The following is a 17,381-nucleotide window of genomic DNA, read 5'->3' as shown; positions in this document are numbered from 1 at the left end:
GATCCAAAAGAATGACGCAGCCACAAGAGCTGGTGGCGGAGCTGATCCGCAAAGCTAGAATGCGAATTCGGGAGTTGGCAGGATGTGACTTCGAATGCATTCACATTCCCTTACAATTGGAATCGGGCCACTTTACAAAGGCAATGTTGGAACACCTACTGCAATCAAACGAATCGTTGCAGTTTGCACTAGACAGCTACACCGGGAAAATTTCTGTTTTGAGACCGGCCCACAAAATTTTCAATTCGGACGTTCAATTCGCACTATCAACAAAACAAATTCAGAGTAAAAAACCCTTAAAGGCTCTGACAGTTTTTACGGACGCGTCCGGAGGGTCCCACAAGTCAGTAGTGACTTGGAAAGATCCTCAAACTCAGCGGTGGGAGGCAGATGTTGTTGAGGTGGAAGGATCCCCTCAAGTAGCTGAGTTGGCCGCAGTCGTCAGAGTTTTTGAGCGGTTCTCTGAACCTTTCAATTTGGTTACTGATTCGGCCTACGTAGCAGGTGTAGTGTCTAGGGCACAGGATGCCATCCTGCAGGGTGTTTCCAACGATGCCCTCAATAAGTTGCTCTCCAAGCTGATAAAGCTAGTCTCCCACCGAGAGCAACCATTCTATGTGATGCATATCAGGTCACACACCGACCTGCCGGGGTTTTTGGCCGAGGGCAATCGGCGTGCCGATTCCCTCGCTGCCGCCCCGGCTCAGCTGGCGCCACTCCCGAACAAGTTCCAACAAGCTAAGATCAGCCACCAGCTCTACCATCAAAATGCGCCTGGTCTGGTCCGGCAGTTCCACCTAACACGGGACCAGGCCAAGGCCATTGTGGCCACATGCCCTTCCTGTAAGTCGCTCCCCCTACCATCGGTGAGCGCAGGGGCTAATCCCAGGGGTCTGAGGTCCTGTGAGGTGTGGCAAATGGACGTTACTCACATCCCTTCCTTCGGGAAGATGAAGTACGTCCACGTCTCCGTGGATACCTTCTCCGGAGCAGTTTTCGCCTCTGCCCACACAGGGGAGAAGGCCAAAGATGTAGAGAAACACCTAATACAAGCCTTCTCTATGCTGGGCGTCCCAAAACAAATCAAAACTGATAACGCCCCCGGGTACACCTCCAGGGAGCTCGCAGGCTTCCTGCAGCAATGGGGAATAGAACATAAAACCGGCATCGCCTATTCCCCATCAGGTCAAGCCGTGGTGGAGAGGACTCATCAGAACATCAAAAAGATGCTAAAACAACAACACTCAGCATCTAAAAATGAGTCCCCCCAGGTTCAACTATCGCGGGCCCTTTTCACCTTAAATTTCCTTAATTGTTCTTTTGAATGCCTCAACCCTCCCATCGTGAGGCATTTCAACTCCTCAGAACAGAGCCAGGTCAGGGAAAGGCCGCCAGTTCTCATTAAAGATCCTGAGACCTGGCGGCAGGAGGGACCCTATGACTTAGTCACCTGGGGACGGGGATACGCTTGCGTATCCACGCCCTCAGGCCTGAGATGGGTCCCTTCCAAGTTCGCCCGGCCGTATGTCCCCAAGGTCCAGAAACGCGAGCCAGATGGTCCTCAGGTTGGGCACGCCGCCCTCCGACGGCGAAGGAGGTCCCTCTCACCCGGTCCCCAATTCCCTTTGCCCAATTCCTCCTCTCCTTCCCGTGGCTCCTGGGAATCTCTGTTCCTTTCCCACCTAAACCTCCCCGATTTCGAGTATTAATTTATATTTCAGTTACTCCCCAGACACGCACTCCTCCGTGAAACCGCCCGGAATGATGTCATCTCTGAGCCTTGTCCTTCTCGGCCTTACCATCGCCTTGAAACCCCTGCAAGCCTGGATCGTACCACAGCCGCCAGCAAATGTTTGGACCACCCTTGCCAAATCCCTTAATCAAGACCATTTATGTTTGTCGACCACTTCCGCTGCCAATCCCTTTCTGTCCTGTCTCGTGGGGATCCCATACCCTATAGTTAAGTTTCCCTTCACCCTTCCCTTAAACACCTCCGCCCTCCGCATAAAAAATGACACCAATCCCTTCATCTCCCAACCCCTAGAACCACCAGATGCGTGGAGGGCGTGGGTCAGAACCTTCCCGGTTATGGCAAAAGAGCCCGAAGAACTCGAACTACTCGGCTCTTCCCTTGCCTTTACCTGCTTCCGTTTCCTTGATTATAACCCATATGTCCATCCCAAAAGAATAATCAAACAAACAATCACAGAATACCAAGACAAAAATTGGTGCAAAAAAGTAATCTATATCTCAGACTTTTCAACCCCTGATAACAAGCCCCATTCCCTTCCTAAAGGTGTGTTTTTAATTTGTGGAAATCGGGCTTGGGCAGGCATCCCCCCTCACCTAGTCGGAGGGCCATGCGCATTCGGACAGTTGAGCTTGTTTACTCCCAATAAAACCCACATTGCGCATTGGAAACAACTAAATCAAACAGGTCAATTGGCTCGCCAAAAAAGAGATACTGGGCTCACTGATTGGGACGAGAACTGTAACGATGAAGTCACCCATTGGGCAAAAGCAAAGAGCGTTGCTACCATTGCATTTTTACCATGGATAGGAATCGCTCAAGCATTCAATGAATTGGCCGGTCTTGAATGCTGGGTAGCTAAACAAGCCAACCTTACATCAACTGCCCTAAGCAACCTCCTAACAGATGAGGAAGTCACGAGACAGGCAACCCTTCAAAACCGAGCCGCAATCGATTTTCTTTTGTTATTACATAATCATAAATGTGAAGAATTTGCTGGCCTGTGTTGTATGAATTTGAGTTCCAGAGCCGAAGATGTCCGCACCTCCATCACTAAAATGCAGGACATGATCCATCATCTAAAAAAGGAAACTGCAGGATGGCTGGACTCTCTTCTAGAAGGATGGGGACTTTCCGGGTGGATCAAATCTATCATGCAGACTGGATTAATGCTGCTGTTGGGACTCGTCGCCCTTGCCATCGGCTTTAATGTAATTAAAAGACTATTAATGAAAGCCATCAACACTACGATCAGTATTAATCACGCTACACTGGCCGAACCATATGAACTTGATCCCCTCAACGCTGCAGAGCCAAAAGAAGAAAATCCCCCCGACGGGGAAAGCATATGGTTCGAAGACGAGCCCGCGAACTGTGAAACCCCCATTTAAAGACTTATTTTTACTCTCCTCCCGTTCTTTTCTTTTTAAACAAAAAAGGGGGAGATGTGGTGGTGTGTTTTCTTTATATTTTATGTACGGTTCTTTATGATTGTATTTCCCCAATGGTTTGTTCCTGTTTCCCCCTATTACCCAGTTGGTACATCCTTTTGTTCTGTTTTCCCGCCTGGTCCTCCCTTCCCGCCTTTCCAGTACCCATCCATCAACCTGGAAAGTGCTGAGTCACTCCCCTATCCCCTCCCAGGTGCCTTGTCCGTCACTCGGTGTTCCTTCCCCTCTATCCAGAAACTTCTCCTCAGGGCGCCGAGTGATTGGACGAGGGCCTGGGGCCACTCCCATGCCCCTTCCCCATTGGACCAGGTCAGATCACCCCATCCCAGAGCCACTCCCTTCCCTGTTCCCCATTGGTTCCCCCCTCATGATCCACCCCGCCCACAACCCATAAAAGGTTCATGTTAAGCCCAGCCCAGGGTTCCAGTTGGCTGGCACCCCTTCTGTGCGGTTGGCCCTGTTGGCCCTCAATAAAGAAGATTCAGCCCCCAACTGGATCCGCCTTTCCTTGCAACTGACGAGGCCTGCCAGCGCCTTCCCGTGAACCCACAAGGCACCCTCCAAACCCTGCTACGGAGCAGCGGGGGGTGCCTCCACTGCCCACTCTCGCCCCAAGGAGAGCTAGCCGGGGCTAGAGAGATCGAGGGTCTGGGGCGGGAGCGCGGCAGCTGGGTTTCTTTCCCGAGTTCATATAGTTGTTTTATAGTGCAGTTAGGCAAACAGTAAAATTTTCAGACAGACAAGTAGCAAAACTTTTCCATCCCAGTTGTTATTACTATGCATTCATCTTCAATAAATTTCATGTATCATTATGCATTAAGTCCTTTAGAAGTTTCCTCCAGTCTCTGATCTAGATTTGACTAAATAATTTTACATCTACCAATTTCCCAGGGCTCATTCTTACAGATTTAAAAAAAAAAAAAAAAAAAAAAAAAAAGGGCAAAACAAAAACCAGACATGCAACAGCTTCCTTAGGTTATTAACATGGCTTAACTCATGCCTGTAAGGAAACAAAGCTTTAAAAAGGTGAGAAGGTATAGGAATGCTCCTGCCGGTTTCTCTTGTGAAACTACCAACTAGATGGGAAAAACTTATTACATAGGTAAAAATTATCTATACAGAACTGAACCCTCCACCTAAAACTCCACCAACTAAAATCATATCTAGTTTCTAAAAACAGGAGCTGAATTACAACTGACTAGAGGTAAATCTTCCTGTATTGTGGAAGTGACTGCACTCTACTGAAATCAGCATGCTGGATTTTACTTCAATTCCTTTTGTTATTATAACTCAGCAGACTGAAAATTCTTGAAAATAAAAGTAGTCTGAATCCCTCCCAGTGAAGGGACATCCATGTATATGAGTTTTGTCCCATCTCTCATCACAAGCCAGTGCACTCTTCCCCAGCTTATTCCAGTTCCAGTCAAAAAGCTAGGCTGTTAATTCATGCATTACAGAACAAGGATAAACTACAGCCAGCAATCCTGGGATCAAGAAGATAGAACAACCTGAACCCACATTGCACCATCATGCCACAGATAAGATTCAAACTATGTTATATTCATGTCTGATTTATGAAGTAGTAGTGAAATAGCAATACTGAGCATTAGTTACATTGTGTTCATATAACTGTAATTCCTTATGACTAAAAACCTGTATCAAATAGTTTTTGCCAATTATTTTGAGGACTTTTTTCAATGCTTCTTTTCTCAGCTAACTCTTCTCTTTGATATATATGATCCCCACAAATTATCTCTTTCAAACAGGCTCACTTAATTTATTTAACAGCATCAAAGACTCTAATTAAAATTTTTTAAGAAGGGAAGAAGAAAAAAAAGAAAATATAATTGAGTTTTTTAGGACGACCAGTTCATTCCTTGGCCATGATCTTCATAGCTCAGTCTTCGCACTATGGAAGTGTTAAGTCAGCCTGAAAGAACAATGAGTCTGATCTACAGCCAAATTCCCAACATGTCTCTTGAAAAGACCCCAAAGTCTTCATTCTTAATTATTGCAAAAAACTAAGAAGTTGCTTTGACCAAAGCCCCTTTCTGGAAATCCAGTGCAGTTAAGGGCGTGAGTTCTGCAGGCACCAGAGCGGAATGCACATCCCACAGGGCGTCACGGATAGGGAAGCTCTCTGGAGCCATAGCACAGGTGTGTGGATTAGCTCTGGTGCAGAGATCCTGCACACATCCAAACACAGTCAGTGGGTGGAGGGGAGGTCCTCCAGAAGGATATTCATATTCCTTAACGGAACACCTAAAGTGGGATGTGAAAATCCTTCCTTGAAGAACACCTTTCTAAAGATACATAGATGCAACTGCTCCTGAAATTCAGGTGGAATACTACAGCAAGAGGTTGTAAGGAATCACAGTTTACCAGCATCTCATCTTCACAAAAAGGAAACTAGAACAATGCTGGTAGGTCACACATAAATCTTACCAAGACTAGCGAGGAATAATTTATAGGAACCTCTTGAGTTATGGCTAAAATATTCATCTGAACTCAGAAAAAAAATAGTTTACACACTTTTGCTACTTAAAGCTGAGGGGAGGGGACAGAAAACACTGTTGCCTTTAAAAGAGCCTATACTTGGACTCCAAAATGCAGTGACATTTTGTATGCTCTGATTTATGATGAAACCTTAACAATAACTTTCAACACTTAAGCAGCTGTTTAAGTGATTAAAAGTAAATTTCTATTTTTTTTTTAATCAGGAACAACTACACTTGCTACTAGGTGACTTAGTAACACTGAGCTCTGCCTCTCATGAATAAAGGCATGGTGCCCTCATTCTTTGACCATTAAATACCTTCTATGTGTGTCTGTGCCTCCCTGTACATATTAATACGTGAGTTCCAAGCTGCTGATCAAATTGCAGGCAAAAAATACCTACTAGTGGCCTGTAAAGATGATGATTTTAAATAGCTAAGGAGAAATTAACTTTCCACTCAAGATTTCAACTTGTTGACTTAAACGAATCAATACATATCATTTCCAATCTGCACGTTATTGTGTGCTGGGAAAGTTAGCGCTGAGCTGCAGAATTAGGTCACTTGCATTAGATCTTCTAATTAACCAGTTCTTCCTTTAAGAGAGCACTTGCTCAGCTTTCAAGACTACTCCAGCATTTTGTCAATAGAGTTCAGAACAGGGCTAATGATTACCATTAAAGAAAGCCCAGAGTGATTTTAAGAACTTATCTTTCTGTATTTGTTCTTTTTATCCAACTGTGGGATCCTGGAGTACAGTCACTTCAGACAACTGCTGAAATTTAGAAAAAATAAATAATAAAATAAAGATGTTGGGGAGGGAGCAAAAGGAAAATTTTCTGCAAGTAGAAAATTCAAGCTACTTCAACACAAAATAGTCCCCTCCAATTTAGGCTGATGATAGAAAAACCACATATCTCAAGACACACTATTAATATAGTTTTATGATTAGTTTTGGGGGGACTTATAAAACAAACGTTAATACATAGACAAGATTATTTTCCCTATACAGTTTTCTTGCTTTGATTCTTGATCTTTGTTGTTTATTTCACTGTAACAAAATTCCTCCTAAATCCTTTGACTGCAGGGTCCTTGCTGTAAGTATAGTTGTACTTTCCTGTGCTTATGTGTATCATTGCTCAAATAGCTTTCAATGCTCTGCCTGCTCCTTTCCTGACAGTGTTTTCAGCCAAACCACTGTCTCCTTTGCCAATCCACCTCAATACCTGCCTTAAACTCTTGGGGACACTTTCTCACTGATTTTCAGTTTCTTGAACTCTCCTGACTGATTTCAAAGATGCTGAATGTGGCTGTGTGCTCTGTACACATCACTATTTCACATGAGGTGCTCTGCTTATTTGCAACATCCCTTTTTCCTTTGTTGCTGTAGGGTTTTTTAAATTTAAATAACTAGGTGAGAAAAATACTAAACCCTACTACTTCTAAACAAACCAGCATTGGTCAGGCATGCACACCACCACAAGCAGAACAGGGGCTCTAATACCATTATATTGCCCTTCCTCCACAACACTCATCAGGACAACTGCCCAGTAGCACTGGTGAGGACACCTGCCCACCCCTGGGTTTTTCCCATTTTTTCCTGGCCCCAAGGAACACAAGGATCTGTGCTATGCTATGCACGGAAGCCCAGCTTCAGTGCATATTCCTCCTATCACTAGTGTTTGGTGATAAAGATTTCAAATCTGCCTGTGCTTTTCACATGCTTTTACAGTGTAAAAGGGGGCCTTCAGATCAAATATGGGAGCAACATGTCCAAAAAAATATTGCTTCACAATTACTGCTTGATTTAGTGTGCTCAGTTTATGTTGCAGTAGTTGAATTCTCCAGTTAACTACTTTGTTTGCTTTTTTTAATAAATCTTTTTGAATTGTTATCTCCTAGTAGCGCTATCTCAGTTACTGAGACTTTTTCCTTTACACCTTTATATAAGGCTACTCCTCCTCCCTGCTGCCTTCCTCTTTGATCTGCTCTCAGAAGTTAGAAATTATTGACCACGCATGCTGTGTTGATTTTCCTGCTTGCCATTTGAACGAATTGTCATCATTATGTAATTCCTTTAGAAACAGTCAAGTTTGAGGGTGAAGCTTGTCTGGACAGCTAAAGAGGCCAACAACCCTTTTAGATTTTATCTACACTCAAATCAAATTTTGCACATGATGGAAAGGTAAATTCCAAACCTCCAAGGCTGATGATCTAAAATGCAGTAAGACATTGGGCAAAAGCTTGCCAAAAATCAATGGGGAACTCCTGCTGGTTTTAACCCTCACCCTTTTCAGTACTTAGTGAGGAATTCTTATATGACTTGGCATCCAGGTTATGTTAATAAAGGAGCTATTGCTCAAATTACTTTAAATTAGTAATGGGCCAACATAGGCAGCTGAGCTGCTTACACTGAGTTCAATGTGTAGGCATCTTTTAAGAGTAGCTACTTCCATGTAGGCCCTTTGCTTTTCACATGACTTAGAAATGTAAAGGAAATTATGTTATCAATATTTTAGTGGATATACTCCTTTTTAATAAGATTTGTAAGATACAGGTTTGGCCCCAGATTAAAAATAAAACATGCCAATATGTTATTCCCGTTGCATTTTTAGCCAGTGTAATTTAAAAATTAAAATCCCAATAAAGTATACTTTGAATAATTCATTAATCTGCCTTTACATAATTTGGGCCTTTTTTTTTTCCACCCCCAAACGGGTATGGCTGTTACTGTCAACAAACAGCAATTCTCAACTATTTTCACCCTGGATTCCTGTGAATGTCTGGATTAAAATTTTAAAATTGTGATTACTGGGACAATGCTCTGAGAGGGTTTACAAACCAAAGTGCTCAAACTTAGCACAAAAGGCATTCAGCATTGAGAAAGTCCTCTGCCAGAATTTATGAAGTTCCTTCTACATATATTTCCAACCTAGTTTTACATCAACAGTTTGAGAGCAGCAGTGTCAAGAGAGGCAGCACAGCTTCTAATATCTATATTGTCACACTGTTTTTAATTTAAAAGCAAAGAGCCATGATACACTTTAAGACACAATTAAAAGAGAAAATATGATTTGATTTATTAAAAGCTCCTAATAAGCAAAGCCAGCCAGCTGGGCTCAATCTACAAGGAGGGGAATGATGGATGAATTGATGGATGCATAGTTCACCTGACAACTAATCCCCGAAGCAGCTATGGTGGGTCTGTGGGAAGCGGTGCAATTGGGCACAAATCATCATCACCATCGTCATTTGAATGTCTACGGCAGCTTTTAGTCCTCCATCTCCAGATCTTTGCAGATGCTTAATTAAGCCTCATGATATCCCCTCAAGGGAAGTCAATATTAGTTTACCTATAGGTAAACTGAGATACAACAATGAGCAACTTGCTCAAGGTCACAGAGTGGGCCAGTGGCAAAGCCATGAATAAAACTCTCTAAATTTGACCCCAGCAGCCTGATTTCATTATGAAATGCTGTTCGCCTTCTGTTACCAGTTCCACACTGGAAATAGAAGTGGCAGATGCTTTTGGGAAGGAAGCAAAATGTGGGAAAAGCAAGAGATAACAAAGTAGCAAAAGAAATCCCCAACAATGTAGAACCTATGCTCAAAACAAATCAATTGGAAAATTGCTCTCTAAATGTGGAAACAACTCTACTGGGCATCTTTCATTGAATAAATAAAATAGTTTCCTTTACTGAGGGGAGAATTCCATCATTTTACTTACTCCCTAAACTACCACTCTCAACAACTAATTAATGTTAGTGGCTAGATAAGTAAACTAAACCATTGTGGTAGCATTTCTCAGATGTTTTGCATATATGCAGACGGTGAAAAAAAACAGATGGAGAGTACTATAATGAATTGAAATGTTCTATTTAAAAACTGTTTGTCAGCTGTAGTTAAGTTGACACTGTCATCATGGCAACAAATCACAACAGTTCCCGTGTTGTGTTCTCCTCCACGCTGGAGCCTGCTCCTCGGAGCCGAGCTGTTGGAGACTGGAAGTTCTCAGCAGCCCAGCGAGTGGAACAACAAACAAGCCATTGCTACCTCAGTTTTTTACTCCACTCGGGCTGGAAGGAGAAAGGTCAACAGAGCACTTGGGTTTATAACAAACTGATGGTTACTTCTACTATGTTGCACCAGATTAAAAAAATAAATAAACCAATCTACATAAGCAAAACCATACAAAGCGACATCACGGTTCAAGGCACTGATAAAGGGCTAATGTTTTTCAGCTCAAGGTCATTGGCTGAAGTCAAGTTTTTTCTTGATGTAATCAAAGTCATTACAACCTCCTGTTCAAAACCTGCTCTATGCAAAATGCACTTCTGGTCCCTCCGCAGTTCCCAGTGGACTGCAGCCCAGGAATATTTAAAAACCAAACAATTTCAGCTGGCACTACTTGGCAACTTTGCTGATATCCTCATGGAGGAGTGAGAGGGCACTGACATGAGGCTTCCTGAGCATCCCAATACAGATCACCCAGTTTGGGAAGTGCCTGGCCAGGACCTGCTTCTGGACTCAGTCTGCTCTTACAGCAATACAGGGGCTCCAGCCTTTAGTGCTGCCACTTCAATACTCCCCACCACTTTGCTTGGAATTTTGGGGATTTTGTCTATCCATAAAAGGAAAAAAATACAAATTTTCATACTCATAATTTATTGCCCAAATACTAAGGTGGTGATTCTGTAGAGAAGGAAAGAATAATTTTACAAGGTGAAAAAGAATCAAACCCTTGAATCCCTTCTCTGATTAAACTTCAACCTCAGCTGAAGTCCAAGTGGGGATCTTACATCACCCATTTCTATTCACTGTAGGCAGTAATAACATTTACCAGGCCTAAGATTTCTGTCATCTTCTCACAGGGCTGTTGAAACTAAGTCATGCTGCTAAAATAGCCTGCAATTCTTAACTACTCCAGATTAAATTAAATGGATTTCCATTTACATTTCCTTTACTTTTATTAGTTATGGCTATGCACAGTCAAAAACAGTAATTAATAAAGAGAAAAAAAAGCAAAAGACCAATTTTTCTTTGCATCCCTGGTAACTGCTTGAATCTAATAGAACTAATACTTGCGTAAAAGAGTGGAAAATGATAGGCAAATACATCTCAAACACTGCTTGCTCTTAATTATTCCACTTTTTTCAGAGAGGTGAGAAAAATGTCTTCAGAACTGCCTACTCAATAGAGCATGAATAATGAAAATATCTCTACACAGCTTGCAACCTCCTATAACGATGGCTGTAGGAAAAGAGTACATTATTAAACATTGTGGCAAATGCATAGGACAATTATATCTCAGTTCCTTATTTTGCTAGATTTATGTATTTAGTTAGTTGTGATCATAGTTATTTGCAATACCTGTGGGTGCAGAATTGTTCTTTCTATTGTCTCAGTTTTTACACACAGAAGGATAGAGATTGTCACAAGGGAAAAATCAGACACTGGTTTTAGCAGCAAGGACTTGATTTATTATTGCTTCAAACAAGTTTCATGCATTAAAGATCCCTGTACAGAACATGACATGTTCTTTCTTTAAAAACAGCTACACACTTTAGGACAAGTGACATGATCCAAATGGTCTCGACTGACGTTGATGGGCTATTCTAATGCAGCACGGAACGTCTCCCTGACTCAATGCATTTAACATATTTTTCAAACAGAGAGGAGAAGAATAAAAGGAAAAAATACTTAGTTAAAATGAAATCTCTGTTCTGCAAAAATTCAGTTTTCATCTCACTTTCAGTATTGACTGCTATCCCTTAGGCTAAAGAAAGCATTTCTACAAACAGAGACACACAGCCCCCTTTATTCAGATGTGAATTTCAGCATTTGATAATCATCTGTTGAGGGTCATGTCTGAAATCCACTGATCTGAAGGGAAAACATTCCCTCATCTTCACTTGTCTTTAGATCAGGTACATACAGATGTGTTAATTATAGGAAATAAACTGCCAAGCAACACCACTGAAGCAAAACATCAAGTAGAAGTTTTCACCAGGAGAAAAAGGGGGCAAAGAAAGAGGAAGACTGACAGAACTGAAGGGACACAATGGTATCACACAGGGTACTGACAACGTAGTGTCTTCAACTGCTCTAACAATTCATCTTAAGAAAATCCTAAAGCACTTCATATAGAACAGCTAAGCACAATTTTAGATTTTAGTAAGACTGAAATATTGTATAGTTAAGTACCCCAAAAAGACAACTAATTATGCAAATCTAAAAAAAAAAAGGTTGTTTATTGTTTTACTCCCTTGCAAACATATGGAAGACATGAACCTTTTTTGGCTGTTTATCATTTGTTGGGGTTTTTTTCCATTTATGTTGGTTTTGGGGGTGAGGAGAGAGTGGTGTCAGTGGTGTGGTTATGTTATTCTGGATTTAAATGGATAGAACAACCCTCCACCCATAAGGTTCCAAGGAGTTATAGACAATTTAAATACTCTTTCTTCCTTCATCTTTTGCCAACTTTTCTCCTGCTTTCCTCCCACAGTCTCGGTCTTGTTAAGACCTTTTCAAGGCTCTGATTTCCTTTCTCACCCACACAGACATGAAAGGTTCAACACACACATTTCAGATACAACAACTGCTCCTTTAAGTCCACACCTCCACTTCTTAATGCCCAGAAAAATAAACTATCTAAGAAACCAGCAGGCCAGAGTGCCAGTCATCACATGAGAATGTCCATGCCATGCTATGCTGAATTACATACACCAAAGCAAGGAGATGGCCCACTGACCAAAGCAGGTGACCACCATGGCAGAGACCAACATCAGCCTCTACTCAGACACCTGGCCAGCAAGGGCTGCAAGGAAACAAAGGGCTCTGCTACATACCCACTCCCCAGAGGAGAAATTCCAGTGAATTAAGCAATTATGTCACCAATCCCATCACCATATGTAATGGCAAGTCACAACATACCAGACCAGTTTAAATCACAGGAGATTTTTACCTTGGTTTTATTCTACTCCTGCAGTGACAACCTTTGCTAAGCAATATCCTAATTACAAGTGAAAGCACTTAAACCACACTTTCAGTATTACTCCAGCATATCTCTTTTATTCACTTAAAACCTCCAAAAAAGTCCAACTACTATTTCCCACCTTTAAGTGATCAAATCTGTTTCACAAGATGCTGTGATAAAGATGAGCTGCTACATCCTGACTGCTGTTCCACATGCCTCAGTGTTAGTCTTGATCTCCATGAAGTAATTGCACATTGATGATTTTCTAAATCTTCCATTTTTCATTATGGTCTCTGTCTATTTCTCCTTAGGTTCATTGTTACCTTAAGCTACAAATGGAAAGATTACTTGTCCAAGAAGTGAAGAGATACCAGGCTAATTTACTATCTTTTAGCATTTCTCTGAACAGATTCTTAAAGATTTCCCAGAATGTTTTGGGGTGAATGACTGAGTTGACTGTTTCACAGCATTTTAGGAAAAGGAATGAAGACACTGTAGATACATTAGAGCAATATCTTTGAGAGTAAGCTTAAACACCCTGCATGTAACTCTAGCAGATTTTCCACAGTTCAATGTATTTTCACACAACAGAATGCTGAGATTACAGGTAGAGGTGGGAAAGCAACTGAGACCATAACCAAAATATATTGCCAATCTGCAGTCTTCAGCCTTTCCTACACACAGCCAGTGACGTCTTCCCAAGTGAAAAAAGTGGGTATCCAATTCCCCTCCTAAGTCACAACAGGTGGGTTTCCTCTGACTAGATGAGTGTGATGCCACCAAAGTTTAGTATCTCTTTAAAGCTGAGAGAGAGAAGGGCAGGTACTGGAAGTGTTGAATTTCTCTCTTCTAAAGTAGCCCTGTGAAACAAAGGAGATGAATCACACCCTACAAGGCCCTGTTTCTCTCCACCAGCTATAAAGAGAGTTGAAGATGTGGAGCTCGGATATAGAAGTTTACTCTAGAGGTGTCTAAACTTAGATGAAATGAATCTCATCGTAGGAGTTTTTCCAAGGACTTGAAAGAGGAGGAGATTTCATCAAAGAGCTATTTCAAGATAACTGTCATAGTCAAAAAAAGGAAATAATTCACTTAGCCATGGCCAGCTTTAAATTTGGCTCATTTCTCCTTAGGAAAATTGGTTTAAACACCACATTCAGAGTTATTTCACTCTGTTTGCAACAACACAGTAAGTGGGTCAGAACATAAGATGCATCTGAGGAATTTTCCCCTTTGTTCTTATCTTCCAAGTGAGTGACTCTTGGGTCCCATTCACAGTCCCTTATCTGCCTGTCTCTCCACCAGTCCCTTCATAAAAGTAGACAGAGTTCACTGGGACTTCAACAACTACACATCGTCTAAATTACCATAAACCTTGCACCAAGGAATCTAGAATATCAGGTATTAATATTTTTCCTCTAACTTTCCTTCTGCTGCTCCCTGACATACTTCCAAAGAGGTTCTAGCAGAAAAAATTGTCATTTTGCTGTTCCTATTTTTTCAAAGGAAGACAAAGAAAAAAGGTCATTTCCCAGTTTGCATTTGTTGTTGAGCCTCATTAAGCTTTAAGAAAACCTTTTTATTAACTATAGTGTGTCCACTTAGCTTGGTGAAACTTGATGTGACCATTGGAGGTTGTACACACAACTGTCCAAGTGCTGTTGGTGATTACAGATAAAACCACAGAGACTGGAAACCAAAGGCACAGAGGAAGGTGAAGTGCCTCCATAAAAAATGCAAAGGGTGGGGCTTTTCTTGTAAGAAGTGGTTTAAGCATTGCTGAAGATATTCATACAGGTGTGGTTAGGCTCTAACCAAGCTGGATTATACTGACATTTATTAATACAATTTAAAGGCTTCAGGTAATAGGCTTGAACTCTTTTGGCTTTAATACAGGGTGTATAAGAGATTGACACACCAGCACAACAAATACTCTCAACTTTTCCATTTCCTGACATTTCTCTTTGACCACTGTCAAGCTAACATTTGCATCTTGAGATAAAGAAAAAAAAAAAAAAAAAAGGCAAACATTCATACATGGCAAAGGATCCTCCACTTACTTACGTCTTGCAATTCTCTCACTGTTACTCTGTCCCTGTCACTGGAAGGCAGCAGCCAAAGAGGCCAGGCAGGTGCATTCTGAAATGATGCTTCGTGCTGCCAACAGGTTATGATCAACATCACAGCCAATATAGTTTAGTTTAGAAGACAAAGACTGGACAGACACACAGGGAAATGTGCTCATTCACAAACTTTCTTGCCTGTCCTGGTCCTCTTCCACCCCTGCACTCATTTCTCTGGCAGGCAAATATTAACACACTTAATGTCAGGTGTGTATTTGTGAAGGGAGAAGAACTATTTATTTGACAGGCATGTAAGAAAAAAGAAACAGACCTGAGAAGAGAGTGGCAGAGGAGATGATTTAAAGGTAATAAGGGAAATAGGCAAGGAAAGAGCTCATGTGTTCAAAGCAATAAGAATTCATTATGCTGAAGTTACAGGTAAACTTCAATAGCTCAGCATTGTTCTGACAGTGTAAGAGAAACAGACACCAGCACATAACCAGCCAAAACAAGGATGTTTTTTCTTTCTGAATCATCAGAGTCATGCAGAATAACTGGAGAAACCAGAAAAATCTGACATATCAATTTAATGTAGAAAAATGAATTAATATACAGTAATAGTATCTGAAAAAATGGCCCCAAGCACAATTCAAGGCCCACTGCTTGGCTGACTAGTTGTTTTGTTTCCTGTATATGGCAGGAATTTTTAATTTTTAACCCCATTTAATGTCCTAATTTGAGGAAGCAACAGGAGTAGGTCAGATTCCACTTGTGTTTGCAAAAATCCAAAGTACCCCACTAATATTTTTAAAAAAACCCCAAATTTCAAAACCCACAAAATAAAACCAAGCAGTTTGCAAATTTAACCAAGACCCTGGTCTACTCCTCTATTTCCAACATGAGTGAAATAAAATTGAAAACCAACAAAAGTCCCATATATTCAGCATTTATGACTGCATCCAACAGAATTTAGAAGTTTTCCCTGGCTTTGGCAGTAACAATGGTTTTTTAGATGCATCAGCAGGCTGGGGTACTTCACCTAATATCCAATACTATAGGTGTGAATACTTATGAAATAGAACATCTGTTTATTCACAAGGCAAAATTATATAATTGTGCTACTGACCTTGGTGGATTCACCTCCCTTCAGGTTTCCAGTGAACTTAGATAAGTTGTTCTTTGGCCAAGAATATTGCATCAGCATTAGCACAAAGTTTTACTGGGACCTTAGAAACTGTGAAGTCATGGCAGAGCAACACCCAAGTGATTTTTTTTTTTATGCAGTTTAAAGAAAAGTATTGTTGAATCTCTGCCTCTCACTTGCAGACTGTTTCCTGGTGAGAATTACAGCAACAGTGATTAAAACAACAATTACAACAAAAACAAATACCATGACAAGACTAAGCTTTAAGATCACAGGACACAATATTCTGAGTTAGAAGGGACCCACAAGGATTATTCAAAAGTGACTGGCCCATATGGGGAACCCTCAGTTTGGGTGTTATTAGCACCGTGCTCCAAACAACTGAGCTAAACAAGCCAGGATCATTTAGGTAAATAAGTTGGAGCACTCTGAGATCCTTAGGAATGAGTCTCCTATTCTATCCATGTATTTATGACACCTTCAAAGCATTCCATGCTTCAGGGAAAAAAAAAATAAAATATTGAAGTGTTCTGTGCAGAAATTAGCCTTTCATTCCTTTTGGCCAGTGACAAATTGTCAGGGTGCTCAAACACCAGACACTGAGCCAATGCCCAAAGACTAGATGACATTCATCAAAAAAATTCTGAATGAAATGTATTAGAAACCACCTAGAAAAAAAACAGATCTGTCCAATTTCCCAGAACAGACTAGAGGCTTAATTTTGTTCACAGCTACACTAGAGTAATTCTAGAATAACTTAATTAATGACATTGAATTACTCAAACTCTCTCAGCAGTGTATCTCGAAGGTGAATTTGGTTGTGGGGACAACAGATTATGAGGACTCAAGGTGCAAGATCCAAGCCCCAAATATCCGTCTCATTTAGAAGTGCTGCCTTTTTTCCTCAGCAACTGTGCTGGCATTTGGACAGAGACCACCAGAACAGATTTCTTTCTGTAATTTGTTGGTTTTGTGGGTATCAGGTATAAATACCCATCTACAAACAGAGAGTAGCCCTGAAGTTGCTGCAAAGTACAGCAGTGCTGGGATGGAGGAGAAGTCAGCCCAAAGTGTCTCAAAAGGCATCTCAGCAGCTGCTTTCCCAGCAAAAGGAGCAGGGCACAGCTTGCAGTCCAGCCCACGTGTTAAATGAGCTCCCAGTGCACTGTCATTGTTATTAGCCAGGGGTGGATGGAAGGCTTCTAAGGAGACAAGCTTTTGTAATACACTGAATTAAAAACCAACCACCAATAAAGCAGCGTCTGCAAAAAACCATAAAGACAGAAAATTTCAAGGAAAAATCATCTCTCTCCCTCCTTGTACAAAGAAAACAAAACCATCCATACATCATCACCAGACCAGCAGTAATCAGACACATTTGTTTTTTAATGGGCATTTTTCTTGTAGGAAAGATGTTTATAGATCAGTTAAAATTATGAAAGATGTCTATCAGTTGGAAGGGACAAACACATGCAGTATAGTTTCTGCTAATCTGTCTGAAA

The 17,381-nt window shown here is 41.3% G+C and overlaps 1 protein-coding gene across 20 annotated transcripts in view; it reads right to left on the bottom strand.

Annotated features, from left to right (window-relative positions):
- Positions 1 to 17,381, bottom strand: part of ESRRG (estrogen related receptor gamma) — a 400,282-nt gene that overhangs the window by 193,736 nt on the left and 189,165 nt on the right. The gene's annotated exons all lie outside the window — the stretch shown is intronic.

This window comes from Lonchura striata, chromosome 3 (genome assembly GCF_046129695.1).
Source record: "Lonchura striata isolate bLonStr1 chromosome 3, bLonStr1.mat, whole genome shotgun sequence".
NCBI classification, from domain to species: Eukaryota; Metazoa; Chordata; class Aves; order Passeriformes; family Estrildidae; genus Lonchura; species Lonchura striata.
Note: the sequence above shows the minus strand (reverse complement) of the source record. Positions and strands in the feature narration are given on the sequence as shown.